At 37.7% G+C, this 13,111-nt stretch overlaps 1 long non-coding RNA gene across 1 annotated transcript; it reads right to left on the bottom strand.

The window, feature by feature from the left end:
* Positions 1-4,953: 4,953 nt before the first annotated feature.
* LOC148917285 (uncharacterized) lies at positions 4,954-5,421 on the bottom strand. Its single transcript, XR_016127506.1, has 2 exons — positions 5,208-5,421; positions 4,954-5,123 (listed from the first exon to the last, which is right to left on the bottom strand). It is a non-coding gene; the product is annotated as an uncharacterized LOC148917285 (long non-coding RNA).
* Between the last annotated feature and the right edge of the window lie 7,690 nt (positions 5,422-13,111).

Consider the following 13,111-nt stretch of genomic DNA (forward strand, 5'->3'; position numbering starts at 1 on the left):
AGTATACTTTTAAATTCAGCTCTCAATCCTTTCCATATTAAAGATGCTTCATCATCATAAACCCCATAAAAAAATCCTTGTGCAAAATGACCTGCATAGAAATGTTCGATAGTTTGACTTGAACTTCCTTTGTGAACCAAAGTAGTCAAACTATTGAGACATTTGGGTATAGTTCCAGAGATGTTGTTTATCGACAAATCCAAAAGTTGAATACGAGTGAGATGGCATAATTGTGGTGGAATGCTTCCATAGAAGTTATTAGATTTAAGGATAAGGATAGCCAAATTTGGGAGACTTGCCCCTAACCATTCAAGTATTGAGCCTGATAATTTATTTTCCCAAGATCAAAATGTTTCAAATTTCTGCAATTCTTCAATTGTGAAGGCAACTGTCCCACAAGGGTTTAGGTAATCCTCAAAATAAAGTTCGTGTCAGTAACATATTTAAGTAATCCTCAAAATACCCATTGGCAAGAAATTTTACCTGATTGAAACAACTATATAACCCAAAATAGACGGTTTATACACTCCAAATGTTTCTTGGAGGAAAAAAGAGAAAGATAAAAGACACAAAAGAATTACTGATTGAGTGTAAAACATGTTCAACATATTGAACTTGGATTCAATTGAACTTTTAGAAAGAAAAAAAAAACACGTGCACATTCAAGATTATCGTGCTCTTATTTATATGATCATTGTCGTATTTGTGGTAGAATACTATAAATGTTATCACATGCTCGTTATATATTAATTTATATTTTACTTATTAGTAGTAGAATAGTAGAATTGTGTACATGTGTGTGTATATATATATATATATATATTAAAATTTGAAGTATTTTTCTTTTGAAGCTACAATATAATTAAGTTCTTGTAGTTTTAAGTATAGTTCCTTTTAAATAAATAAGAAGTCTATAATTTTGAGTATTGTGTTTGTTGCTTAAAGCAAAGCAACAATATGAATGTAGTGATGCATATCTGTCGATTACATTTTAATATCTTGTGGTTTACTCCAAACTCCCGATTTATGATTTAACATCAACAATTCTGTGCACCAAACGTTTTTAATTGTTCTTTAGCTATACGGAATTGGCTCCTCTACGTTTATAAAATACAGAATTTCCTTTAGATGTTTAATATTTTTGTAAATGCATGGAATGTGGATGACCACCATAATATCCATTACCTCCACCCTTAATTGCTTTGTAACATATGCCCTTATTATTGTATTTAGTAGTTATAACCTCTATGGTAAGCCTATATAAATAGACACTTATCAAAGATGAATATGATATGTTGATACAAGGTCATAGAATAAATTCTCTGTATTTCTCTTCCTCTTATTACTGTCTACAATTCCTCTTAGTTTTATAACACGTTATCAGCACGACATTGCTCTTGGTATGTTTTCTTTCTCTGAATTTTCATTCTTCTTATATGAGCTAGAGTCATCACATGGTATAGAGTTTCTTTGTACTCACCATTAGACTTCATCATGCTCGTTTAAGAAAAAAATTCTTACTCTTATTACACATGAATATAATGTCATGTTTTTTATTATTTATATTTCTTTGTTTATTTAATTTTAAGTATGATTTTAATTATTATGATGAGTTTGTATTATATAAAAGATCAGGGCCCGAAGTTCCTCGATCCTCATCATATAACTAGATTAGGACCTAGAGTTCTTTTGATTGAATCAGAACCTGAAGTTTTTTGATTCCAAATAATTGAGAGCGTGAAGTTCCGCGAATTTAAAGAGCACGTAAGGACATGAAACTCCTCGATTTTGTATTAATCAAAATCAGAATTCCATGAGGCATACATATGTCAAGAACCCAAACCAGAAGTTTCGAGTACATATACATCGATTTGAGTATGAAGTTCAAAGCACAACTATTAATTCCATTTATTTAGATCTACGTATTCGAACATGAACTTTCGAATATATATTGATATGAACCTGAAGTTCATAGTTTTTCATGGATCTTAATACTATATATGAACTTGAAGTTCATTACTTATTTGTGCCTATATGAACCTGAATTGGTTGGAAATCCAATTCTTAAACTTGTAGTTTTGTCTACATATTGAGTCCACATTAATATTGGATTATCTTGGAATTTCATAGTCTTTAATTTATTTATTTTATTCCTCGTTTATACCACTTTACTAATTTTATTTTATTTTATTTTATTTATGTTGGGTTATTAGTTAATTTCGTTTTACAATGGTAATGTTTTGTATTACCGCCCCAATATTGACAGCCAGAGGCGTTTATTGGAGAAACTTCCTACTTTCTTTTGTGAGTATGAAGTTTATGATACCATGAACCAAAAGTTCATGAGGCCTTAATATTACACAACTATTAAATTAGTTGAAGATTATGATATCATGAACCAAAAGTTCATTGACCGGATAACTTTTATATTGTGGCATGACTATCTTAGCAATCCATGTTCCACAATGATACATAAGATTTTTATAAATTTGTAAGGACGTTGTTTAAAGACTCAAAATATTGTCTTGTCCAACAAATATCATTACAAAGAATGCTCACAAATAAAAGCTGTCATAAGATCATCTCAGTCAAAAATTGACATTGAGCCCTCTTTCCTGAAATAATTCAAATGGATATTTGTGAACCTATACAACATTTAATTATGGATCACTTCACCAGTTTTATTGAATGTGCCTACTAAAATGGTTACATATTTGTCTCTTGTCAAGACGACTACGAGAACTACTCCCACATTATCCAATCCAGTATGGTGAGTTTATTTTCCTACATTTTGAGACAATTTTCCCACCGGTAGGGGGAGAAATTGCAGTTCCTAAAGAACGTCGTGAAATAGTGTTGAATCGGTCCGCTTTTGTCTCATCAAGATAATGCATATATAAAGTTATGAATGTGCAAACATGGATTGATATTCTCGTATCACAATCCATTAACATGGTGACTATATATATATATATATATATAATGCATGCCTGGAGCATGACAGAAATATAGGTTCTAAAGACTTAATTCCTTAGAAGTGGAGATTATTTGAAAAATTCAAGCCCTATAAAAAATAACGCTCTATATGAGGTTACGATCCACATATTCTAATTAATTCATTGTAAAAGAGATGTTTATCTCATAAGTGACAACATCAGCCCCCTGAAGAGGCATTGATACCCCAAAGCAATGAGATGCTTACAAATTATGCATGCGTATGCACATGAGAATTGTGGGATCATGAATTGATGATACATTTGGTTTATTAGTAGTTACTACAATCATCAAGGGCTATGATTATATTAAATTGCCTTATGAATGTCAACAAATTAAGTGATTGGCCAAAATGGAAATAGGCAATTCCATTTTTCATTAAATTCGAAGTGTGGGATATTGAACCTATAGCTCAAACACCGAATTACAAATGTTAAGTATGAAGGTTACGAATTGGTGTTTGTGAAGTGAAATAAGATCACTAATATGACATAAGGTTTCCTGGTAGAGACATGGTTTTAGTCTCTCATCTCATCGTAGATGCATCCACATTTCTATAAGTGCAGTTGTTATTTTAACGCGAAACTTATAGCATGTGTTAATGCATATTTATTAAGACTATATGGTACATGGAAATCCTTAAAGCTCATGAAATATTGAGATATATCGCATGAAGTGACCCCTTGTTGTAATAGACGATCATGTATGAAGACAATGTTGCTTGTATTGCTCAAATCAAATAAGGGTTCATCAAGGGTGACATAGCTTCAGAAAAAAGCCAAGAGATTGGAGTTAAACAAATTCGTTCACAAGATAATTTGGCGAACCTTTTTACCAAAACTTTTTCTAAATCCTAAACTCTAGAAGTTAATGAAAATCAAGGGAAGATATTAATCAGGGGGAGATATCAATCAGGGGGAGCATCCCAATTCTACTACGTAGAAGACATATGCGCGTTGTACTCTTTTTCCCTTCGACTAGATTTTTGTCCCACTGGGTTTTTCCTAGCAAGGTTTTAACGAGGCAACATAAGCGCATCCAACACCATTTCAATGATCTAGAAGAAAGTTTCACCCTTTTTCCCTTCGCTTCGATTTTGTCCCACTGGGTTTTCCAAGCAAGGTTTCTAATCAAAGAAAATGAAGTGAAATAGGCTTTTGAAGTAGACCAACGTTTTTCATAAGTAATTCTTAATCGAAGAAATTCTTGAAATAGGCGTTTGAAGTAGACCCCAGAAAAGTAATTGTGCCAAAACCACCATTTTTCATAAGTAAATTACCTTTCCAGTTTGAACTCCTGAATTTGGGATGAAAATTCATTTAAGAGATGGTGAAGTTGCCTCTTTTTTGTTAAAGCTATGTAGTTATCATAATTACTAGTGCATTCATGTAAATATGAAGAGACTAGCTAGGTGGCTTCACCAATTGACAATTTGTTCTATTCCCTTATGCAAACACATATCTGGTCATATGTTGATAGGTCACATTCGGTGTTTAGGATTTGATTTTTCAGTGGTCTATTTTCTTGCGCATTATATACATTCGGTGTAGGCCTTGCTGCAGCTATAATGAACGCGTGATTCAGTGGTCCACTACAAAGAGATGCACTAGTATCATTAGGGGTGGTTGCGGTTCGGTAACCGCGAATTTTTACTCAAACCGCAAACCGACCGACTATTTGCGGTTTGATGATTTTTGAAACCGCAAAATGCGGTCGGTTACCGGGAATTAGCGGTTTAAAACCGCGAGTTCTCAAGCATTCACAAAAATATAAATTCACAACCTAAATAAATAAATACACAACCTCAATTTCTCAAACATATATAAATTCACAATCTCTTCAACTTCTCAAGCATTCACAACCTAAGAAAATTAAAGTTACAATTCCAAGCATTCCAATTAAAGTTAAACTTCTCAAGCATTCCAATTCCAAATCCTTTAACGTTATAAACCAAAAGCAAAATGCAAAGCAAAATGAATTAAAGTTACAACAAAAAAGAAAAATCCAATTCAAAGTTAATTAAAGTTACAAACTAAAAGGAAAATGCAATGCACCAATGTTACAAATTCAAGTGTTGGTGGTGAGTGGATTTGAAGAATCCCGTTGTGTTGTTTGAGCACCAATATTATCTACAAATAAAACAACATAGTTTAGTACATTTTATTATAAGAAGAAGCATAAATAACATTAGCATAAATAAACTAATTACTTACAAGTTGTCATATGTTCCATTTCCTTGTAAAATTCAACTTCATCATCCGTGTGGCTATATTTTGCGGTTTGCGGTAACCGCAAGTTTTGAAAATCAAATACCGCAACCACAACCGCAAATGCGGTTCGGTTCTTAATACCGCAAATGCAGTTCGGTTTACCGCGATTGCAGTTTCATTGCGGTAAATTGTCGGTTGATTTTTGCTGTTTTTCAGTTTTTCGGTTTAAAATGTCACCCCTAAGTATCATTGCAAAGAGATGCACTACTAGACTAATAGCTAATTGATATAGCCGTCAAGAAAGGAGAAAAACACGTTCGCATTATTAGACGACCGACTTGATAAACCATTAGTCTTTCGTTGGAGAATTTTATTATTAATGCACCAAAACGTATTGATCAAAAACACGTTTTTTCAAAAGTGAGACACTGAATTTGGGATGAATGCGCAACTAAGTGGGATGTTACTGTCAAAAGACGCAGCTCTTGTCTCAGTCTGTACTCTGTACCCAAAAACAGAAAACAAAAGATAAAGTTCTTAAGTTAACTTTGTCTTGAGAGCAATATCCTCTCCCCTGTTTTTGCTCTGTTTCTTTCCTTCTCCATTTCTATTGCTATTTTCTTGTGCTTATTAGACAGAGATACTTTATAGCTTCTCCCCTAAGTGTGCTTTTGAAGAAAAGACCAATGTAGAATACATCAATCATCAATTTCTCTTTTCTTGTTGTTTTAAGACAAGTATTTTCTTTCTTACATAGACTAAAAAGATAATGGTAAAGTGCCTTTCCCAGACTGACAACCCTTCGTCTCTGGAATTGAATCACTTAACTCAAATTCCATTGTTTTATTCATAAGAGAAATACAGTCAAAGGCAATCCAGCGTCTGCATTTCCTACATTGAGGAAGAAAAAAAAAAAGATACTTGAATCATAGAACACCATGAGGTACACAATAAGTCATATACCAAATAGTTCATGGGAGAAGTTCCCATTAAGTTCTTACAAATAACAGTACAACTCATTTACTAAAATGGTTCCTTTATTTCAGTGAGATACCTTATCGCCACTCAAATATTCGAAAACTCGTACAAATAGTAGTGTCCTTTCGTTGCGTCCATCTTCAACTGAAGGGAAGCATGTCGTCTCAAAGGTGCATGGCTTAAAGACGAAGGTTAAACAACCCATAAGATGGAAAAAGATATATAACATATACTAAATCAGTCACAATGACTTTTGAGTCTAGGATTAAAACCAGTGAACAAAAATCATGAATGCATGCATGTTCAATTTCTATAGCAAAAGATAGAGAACATTCAAGTTTCCTTTGTTTTGATATTTTTTCCTATCTTTGTAACGTGTTTGAGATATTCACGCAGACAGAAGAGACCCAAACCAAAGTCATACATTTATTCAAGATAAAACATGAAAAAGGACTACAATCTATCATTCATCTGCTACTGCTTGAAATTAAGTTGGACAGTAATTTCCAAGATGCAAGTGGCCAGAATTAACTTGAGTTAAGTAATTGAATAAATTTTGGAATTATCCAAATAAGATATTTACATTTTTATTATTCTTCTTTTTTTTTCCTTTTTTGTTGGCTATCAATATAAGAAGTTGGTTGAGTTGGGGATTAATGGACCAGAAGACTTGTGGAAATCAAATTTTATATAGGAAGAATGAATTTGTGATTAGTGGACAAGATTTTGGGTCATTAAAAAAAAGAAAGAAATGAGAAAGTGACGAATATATAGGTGAAGATTCAAGGCAATATCAGGCACAATTGTTACCTATAACACATATTAGTGGATTAATTATGCAATATCAAATAAATTGGCCTTTGTTTACCATTCGTAAATTTGGCAGGAACATAGAAAGCCAGAACATTTACGCCTAACAGTTGATTCGCAAGAGCAAATATGTGAATAGCTAAGTTGAGGAACCATTAATCACATTTTTTTCCCAAATTTTTCCATGATGATGGGTCTGGTTCAGTGATCATTTTATAGTTATGTTATCACTCCAATAATAGTCGCAACAATCGTCGATACTGAACCCAAAACAACCGATACATAAGTTTATATGATGACAACAACTAGCTCGACACTGCTTCCATAACCAGTGTTTCCAAACTCTAGGATTTGTACGCATTATTTCCCATTGCCTAGGAATGACATTCTCAAAGAGTTCATCGTACGTACAAACAAACGTATTAATAGTAAAATTTACTAAAATCAAACCTTATGTAACAACTACCATAAATAACACGAAAGAATTACTGGTTTATAAACTCCAAATGTCTCTTGAAGGAAAAGAGAGAGATAAAAGACTCGAAACAATTTTATGTGTAGTTGATAGGGTAAGCTTATATCGGTTCCTTAAAAAAAATAAAAATGGTCCACAGTTTTGAGTAGAGTGAAAAGGTGTTGAGTTGTATTTGTTGATCAAGCCAAAAACAATAAGAATATAGTGATGCATATCACTCGATTACATTTTAGTATCTTGTGGTTTACTTTAAACTCCCGATTTATAATTTAACATCAACAATTCTATGCACCAAACATTTTTTATTTTTCTTTAGCTAGATTTAACTAATATAGCCTATATGGAATTGGCTCCTCTACGTTTATAAAATGCAGAATTTTATTTAGATGTTTAATATCCGTTTTTTTTTTCTTTTTGGTTACCAAAATTGACGTAAGTCTATTTCTACTGTTTCCTCACGCCCCTTCCATTCTCTTCCTACGTGATGCTCCGATTTTAGATACATGTGTTATTGATGATTCTCTTTGTTGACAGATATTTAACTATTGCCATATCATATTCTTTACCAAAATTGATCCTGATATTCATGCAGTGACGAATCCAAGAATTTTTAAGGGAGGAGCAATAATTTTTAATTTTTTATACAAAAGATTCATAAATCAAAGAGTTAAACATAATTACAATCTCGAGAGGAGCAATATTTAAAAGGTTAAAAAATTAAATTATTTTTTTACTACAACAATAATTGTAATAGATGACGAATTCTTTAAACACTATTGTCTTATTTTACAATATAACATATTGTCCTAAAACATTGTATAGTAGAGTGTAAAAGTGTTGGAGTAGTCGAGTTCTAAACCTTAAAACCCTATATGAATCAAGAGAGAGCCAAAGCAGAAGAACAAAAAATTTATTAGAAGACATTTTATTAAAAAAAGGAAAAACATTACATCAAGACTTCAAGTTCCAACGCAAGGGATGGTCATCATGGTCCATTGACCGTTTAATTCTAACTTGGGCCCAGCTTCTTCAAGTTTCAATGCAAGGCTGCTTTAGGTTTCTTTACATTTGTTTTTTTTGCCTCACCCAAAATGCATCGTTTTTGACATGATTTAAAAAAGAAAAAAAAGGATGTGCAGTTCAGTAGCACATCAAAGACGAAGAAACAAAAGGTCTTCCAAGTATTTATTCAAATAGTTGGTGTGCACCTCCAAGGCAAAGTAGAGGGGCAACTTTTGGTGACTCCAAACCTTTTTTCAGAGAGGGAAGGTCTGCACCTACTTGCACGTCTGTGGGTCCGTCATTGTATTCATGTATATGTGGGCTAGGTCAATTTGCTAAACTAGTGTGTCCGGTCCTTTGCACTCAATTTTAAACCCCGCTAAGTACATTAGAAAGTAAAGTTTGTTTTTCTCTCATTTTTTAATAAGTATATAGACAACAATACTCTAGCTCTAACCGGTTAGTAAAGTTACTCCACATTTTAATTTTATAATTCGATCGGTTCAAATTTTAAGTTCTCATTCGAAGATCATTCATACATAATTTCATCCAAATCGAAACAGTACTTTTATGCACTTGATTAGCATCATGAACCTTTCATTGTTTATTGAAAATGGTGTTCGTCTATTTATTTGATCCATACGAAAGCATGTTGTTGAATACTAACATGCATATTATTGCACATGGATACCATATTAGAACATGAACACCCAACTTAAAACTGATTTGCTATAAATCAAAAGGCCTATAATCTTTGAAGCACTAATGCAAAGCTTCCATCCTCTCCAACTCATATCCATAATCACTTGTAAGTCGTCCCACTCAGCTAAGTACTTGTTGACGCTCAAAAATGGTTCGGCACTTTTGAGCCCAACTTAGTGATGAGGTGTGATTGATGATGGGTGAAGGTGAGGACCTTCACCAAGCGTGTGAGGATTTGAGCAAGCGATAAACATACAAAAGACAAGATATACGTGGTTCACCCTTAATGAATGGGCTACGTCCACGGAGAAGTATATTCTCATTATTATAATATTGTGTATTTACATTCGTACATGGGGTTGGGCCCAAACTTAAATGTAAGAAAATGGAAGGTCATGACTAAAGACCAAGCCCAGCCCAAAGATCATTTTCTAAGGGGAGAGTGGTCTCCTTTTATAGGTGAAGGGGAGCTTTCACTTCTTGTAATATTCCAATGTGAGACTCTTTGCTTTGCCTAGAGTTGCTTCTAGTTACTTGGTCAAATATGGTATAAACAGAAGTCCCCCAAGTTCTCAAGCAAGAAGGTACTTCTTGGTTGAGGACTTGCAATTTTCAGTGCATTGACCGAGCAACACCTTAGTCTTCTTCCAAGTAGTGTAGCGTCGATGGTGCCGAAGGCATCGCTCTCGTCGGATGATGACAGGTGCCGAAGGCATCGCTCTTGTCAAATGATGACGGGTGCCAAGACGTCGCTCGCCGGATGATGACAGGTGCCGAAGGCATCTCTCGTGTCACATGATGACAGGTGCCGAAGGCAACTCCTTGTCATGTGAAGACAGGTGCCAAGGCAACTCTCTTGTCTAATGATGACAGGTGCCAAGGCATCTCTCTTGTCACATGATGACAGTGCCGAAGGCAACTCTCTTGTCGCATGATGACAGGTGCCGAAGGCATCTCTCTTGTCACATGATGACAGGCATCTCCATATGATGACAGTGCCAAGGCAACTCTCTTGTCATGCGATGACAGGTGCCAAAGGCATCGCCTCGCCTAATGATGACAGGGTGCCAAGGCAACTATCTTGTCATGTGAAGACAGGTGCCGAAGGCAACTCTTGTCTAATGATGACAGGTGCCGAAGGCATCTCTCTTGTCACATGACGGCGGTGCCGAAGGCATCTCTCATATGATGATAGGGTGCCGAAGGCATCTCTCTTGTCACATGATGACAGGTGCCGAAGGCAACTTTCTTGTCATGCGATGACGGGTGCCGAAGGCATCGCCTCGCCTAATGATGACAGGTGCCAAGGCAACTCTCTTGTCATGTGAAGACGGTGCCAAGGCAACTCTCTTGTCATGCGATGATGGGGTGCCAAGGCATCGCCTCGCCTAATGATGATGGGTTGCCGAAGGCATCGACCGCCGAATCGGGACGGGGTGCCGAAGGCATCGACTCGTCGAATGATGACGAGGGTGCCAAGGCATCGCACTCGTCTAACGATGGCGCTTGTAGAACAAGTTACCAATGACTATTGCCGATGGCTAATAGTCTTGGGTTTTAGAAGGTGAGAGAGCAAAGTCTCTCTATCGACTTGTCGCTCGCAGTTTGTGCACAGGAACACAAAGGTCTTAGTTGCCTTCAGCAAGGTTGATTTAGAAATATTGAGCGGGCCATACAAAGGTTGCAAGCATCCATATCCCTTCATTGCCGCTCGCACAGTGATCGGAGGAAGTCTTCCGTGCTTTTTCTTCCGTTAGTCCATTAACTCGTCTCTTTGCTTTAGCATAACCCTTGCCGCTCGCAAGGGTGGGCTGAGAATTTCTTGAAGTCCCTTGTGCTTTCGACAAGACAGGTTCGAAAAGAGGTGCGGGTCCTCGAGCGTCGGAGATGAGTGGCCTTGAGCTGGTCCTGAAACCATGGTGGGCTTGTGAGGTCAAACGTCGGCAGGTTCCTTGTAAACTTGGAAGGATGGCTTAAGGCTGCTGATCGGCAGGAGCACCGTGGAGGAAATCGGCTTGTTCAACCCTTGCCGATGGCCGGGTGTCTTGAGCAAATTGTACCTCATCCGCTTTGAGCTCGCCCAAGTCTTGAGCCGATATCGTCCGCTTTGTTGCATAACCTCGGATAATTTGGGAGCTCTTGCAGTGCCGTCGTCGGCTTGGGTGACTGGAAACAAAAAGAAGGACCGGTTCGAGATTGCTGCCGCGCCACAACTTCGGCACGACTCGGTTCGAATGAGAGGTCGAGTCTTCCCTTGATTCGGCGTGAAGTACGGTGTGGCCATGGTGAGACTTGGCTGTTTCTCTTCCTTGGCAAGTAAAACTTGGTGAATCCGACATGTCTTGAACAGATTCCGCAAGCTTCCTGTTTCGGCACAACCTTTGCCGTTTGGAAGGTGAAGGTATACCTCCCTCGTTGAATGGCAAGGGTGATTGGACGGAATTTTTGCAAGCCCCCTTGTTCTTCATCTTCGGAAGGAGCTCGTGCAATCACCACGGTAGTGCGGCAAGACTGGGTGCCGCTCGCATTCGCAGCTTTTCGAGCTATGGAGGTCGACACATGGTAGTTGCCGTTCAGATCTATGACACCGTGGGTGTCTTGAGATTTCCGCAGAGAGAAGTTTTGACATTGAAGGTCCCATTTGTCGTCAACTTTGTCGCTTCAGCAGTATGGAACCGCCCTTCGCGATCTGGAGCCGCCCGCCGATTGGTTGGGCATTGCCGCTGCGATGCGGTGCCGATGGAGGATGCGGTGCCGATGGTCACTTTGGAGTTTTCCATCCCGTGTTTTAAACTTGCCATACCGTTTGAGTGGCTTCCATCAGATGATGATTGAGCATTTGAGATGGGTGGGTGTCGTTCGACATGTCCATTCAAATTGCTCCACCCTTTCCTTGATTTTTGAAGGAGCTATCTTGCAGTCCCCATTGTCTGCACAACCCTTACCGTTCGGCAAGGGTGGATTTAGTAAACTTTGGGGCTGGGCTCTTGGGGCTAGGTCCATTGATGTCCGAGTGTTCATTCGGTAGTCAAGCACCGAATTATAAGGAGGCTGGTTTGGGATTGTGAGGCTGGTTCGGTTACCGATAATTTGGACTTCCTAAGGTGTAGTACCATTCGCTGGTTTGGCAAGATAAGACTGCTGCTCGCAGTGGTCCCTGGGTTGGTTTTTGCTCGAGATTTTGAAGCTGGGTTTGGCGAGATGCATTCTTGAAGGAGGTAGGATCGGCAAGGCTTGTGTGCGCGGACCGGGTCTCGTAAATCGCGGCAGAGCTAGGTTGCACAAGCTGGGTCTGTGGAATGTTGGTACCGTTGTTTGCTAGCACCTTCTTGAGTTCCAAACCAATATTAATTGCTTTGCCGAACAGTAAGGCATCCCCCACAAGCTTTGGGTGTCTTGAGAGGTTTCTCCTTACTTCCAGCAAGGCCCTTGCCGTTCGGCAAGGGTGCGGGTGTCTTATCGAGCGCCCAGCTTTTGGATTTTGGGATTGTGGCTGTTCGCATGCTGTAGTTGGCCTTTGGTCGACGGCCTACCGCTCGTAGGCACGGTACAAATGGTTTGGGAGCTCTTCGCAGTGCCGTCGTCACTTGCCGATTAGTTGTGGATGAAGAACTAGCAAGCTGGAAGGTCCCGGAGCTCGTATTCGTCATTTGGCTGAACATGAGACCTCTTTGCATAGATAGTTTATTGGGTTGCCAAACAACAAGTGTTGAATTTTGATAAGATGTAGTACTGCTGAAAAGCATGTAGGCAACAAAAATTGGCTTTTGCCTATTTTAATTGGATAACATATTATATTAATAAGGAGGAAGTCTGCTTATCTTTTGTTAGGCAACATGCTTCGGCAAACTTTTGTTGTAGAGATGATGGTTCCACAGTTGGTCACGGAAGCCATGCAAAATGGGTGGCTTTCCTCCAATACTAATTTATGTAGAAAATT

This window comes from Prunus mume, linkage group LG5 (genome assembly GCF_029339155.1).
Source record: "Prunus mume cultivar Tortuosa linkage group LG5, ASM2933915v1, whole genome shotgun sequence".
NCBI lineage: Eukaryota > Viridiplantae > Streptophyta > Magnoliopsida > Rosales > Rosaceae > Prunus > Prunus mume.